This window comes from Miniopterus natalensis, chromosome X, assembly GCF_054644295.1.
Source record: "Miniopterus natalensis isolate mMinNat1 chromosome X, mMinNat1.hap1, whole genome shotgun sequence".
NCBI lineage: Eukaryota > Metazoa > Chordata > Mammalia > Chiroptera > Miniopteridae > Miniopterus > Miniopterus natalensis.
Genome location: NC_142103.1, coordinates 19,860,416 through 19,862,924, shown reverse-complemented (window position 1 = coordinate 19,862,924; position 2,509 = coordinate 19,860,416). Strand labels below are relative to the sequence as shown.

The 2,509-nt window shown below is 36.4% G+C and overlaps 1 non-coding gene across 1 annotated transcript; it reads left to right on the top strand.

Annotated features, from left to right (window-relative positions):
- The first annotated feature begins 1,917 nt into the window (after positions 1-1,917).
- On the top strand, positions 1,918-2,045 carry LOC148090431 (small nucleolar RNA SNORA35). Its single transcript, XR_015713781.1, has one exon. It is a non-coding gene; the product is annotated as a small nucleolar RNA SNORA35 (small nucleolar RNA).
- The last annotated feature ends 464 nt before the right edge of the window (positions 2,046-2,509 follow it).

The window sequence follows — 2,509 nt, the reverse complement described above, 5'->3', positions numbered from 1 at the left end:
AATTACTCTGAGAAACAGCAACTGCTTTTCAAAACTTTTTTTTGAATAATGAACATGTATTTTTAGGAATGATGAATTAAATGAGATCCCAACTTCATACATGAATTTTTTTAAAGGAAATGTAAATGATTAATACCCACAATTAATAAACAATTCGTCGTGTCTTTTCCTATCTTTTCATATTTATATTTGCCAAATAGTCTGCATCTTCAAGAGAGTATCTGTACTGTAACTGGTTAACCAATCATTTGTAAATAAGTCTCCTTTATGGGAAAAACAAAAACAAAGGGTAATTCGTATCTTTCTCTTCAATTTGCCATTATCCTAGAATTTTAAGCAGGAAAATATGTTATTTTATGAGTCACAGACAACCCTCTATATGCACTTTAATTTTTGGAGTTTACTTTTTGTGGTACTCTTACTTTTGGGTACTTCTTACTTTTAAATTGTTTTCTTTCTCATCATTTTTAAAAATCTTTAGCCAAGAAGGGCCTAGAATATCACCTGTAGTTCTCCTTTTGCTGAGAAAGTTCTGGTATTTCATTCCATTCTCTTTGAAGTGTCTAGGAAAACTTGTAAACCTCAGCTTTGGTAATGAAACTTCCTCATCTAGGGAGGGCAGGCAAAAAAGAAATAGAACATTTTATGCCCAATGTATTGATAACATGTAAACATTTTGAAAGAACTAAGCACTTGAGGAAATGCCAATCAACTGGATCTCTAATGCAATATTGACAGAGGCCTATATTTGTACAACTACTTAGACAAAAAGTTGGCATTATATCCTAAAATTGAATATTCACAGTGCGTATGCATTGTTTTAATTAATTAATTAATTATATCAAAGGAGCCATATTTGGTGAGATGATAATGGTGATTCACATACTGTTAATTCACTTGAATCCAGCTCTATGCACTGAATCCAGACTAAGAATTCCAGGATGGCTGAGCACCCACGTAGGAATCATTTGGTAAGGCTAAGACAAAACTAGGAGTATAGAGAAATTCTTGTTTTGATAGAAACACTATACATTTAGAATAGTGCTTGCTTCATAGAATCTTTATGAAGCACAAAATAAACAAAGAAGTAATGATTAAGAAAGAAGTAAATATTTCCCAGTGTCTACTTAAGGTGTCAGATTTTAAATCATAACGGAACAAAACAATTGAGGAGGGCATCAAATGGATAGTTTTCTGTTTTGTACACTTGGGAGAATGGGAGTTCCTTCTACATGCACCTGAAAAATGTGTCTGTCTTTCACATAATTCAAGGGTAATGATCTACAAATTCTCATCAGAAAACTTTAGGCAATTTTAAATAGTTGTAGTCGACATTTATGCCAACATAAACAATTAGGTGTAAAGCAACTTGGCTTTTGTAAGGGAAAATTATAAGACTAGTAGAAAAAATGTAGAATTACTAACTAAAAAACACACACCTAAGTTGTTTTTTTAACTAAGTTCCTCACAAAGAGTAATTTGAAAGACAAAAAGAAATGCCATTAGCAAGGGGGGAGATGTTTCATTGTGAGACCAGCTATTATTTATTGTACATCTACTAATGTCAGGTACTGGACTGGACTCTGCAAGTTATTTCTTTTCATTCTCACAGCAGTCAACAGTTAATAAAATAGTTATTATTGATCCCACTTAATATATGAGGAAACATAGGCCAAGAAGGCTTAAGTGAGTTTCCAAGGTTCCACAGCTAGTGAGTGACAGAGCTGGGATTCTGAACACAGAACTGCCTGATTCTAAACTCATATTTCCTTCCCCAAAGCTGACCCATGTATGCAGTAGCCACACTAAGTGAATGAAGCAATGGGCCCTGAGATGTTTCAGGTCACCTATCCACCCCCTCCTCCAAGCTGGTTCTTCTGCACAGTGTGCGGGGCCCAAGCCTTAGCTCTGTTGTCTTTGCACTGGCAAGTGACCCAGTGGTCTCCTCCTTGGCCACCTGGACATCGAGCAGTGCAAAAGTAAATCCCTCTTTAAGCTGGGAGAGTCATGCTGTTGGCTGCTCCTGCATGCAGGTGGGGATAGATCTTCTGGGTCATGTGACCCTGCCTAAGAAAAGTGAGGGGGTGGAAACATAAATCAAGCTGCTGAATACTGGCTACTAGTAGATAAGGGTGACTATGTCCCTATCAGGTTAATAGCAGATACTCAAAAAATACTGTCATCATTATTACATTATCATCACCATTATTACTAGCTGTGTCGCTCTCAGCAATTTCCATTACCCTTTCTTAGACTCAAGGTCCTAGAACAAAAAATAAGGTTGGCACTACTGTAATGACCTACACTTGCCATGGTGATTGCATTACAAGATAAATTCATTTAAGTTCCCTGGCAAATTACTCATTAGGGGTTAGTAAGAGAGGAGAGAGTTGTATTCTCTTTTTGATGCGATAAAAATGAGATTAAAATCATCTTGCAGAGATTGGCTCCTGTACATTTTATTTCCCCACAGTCCTACAAGCTTCCAGACAAAAGGGCCTTCCCCAGC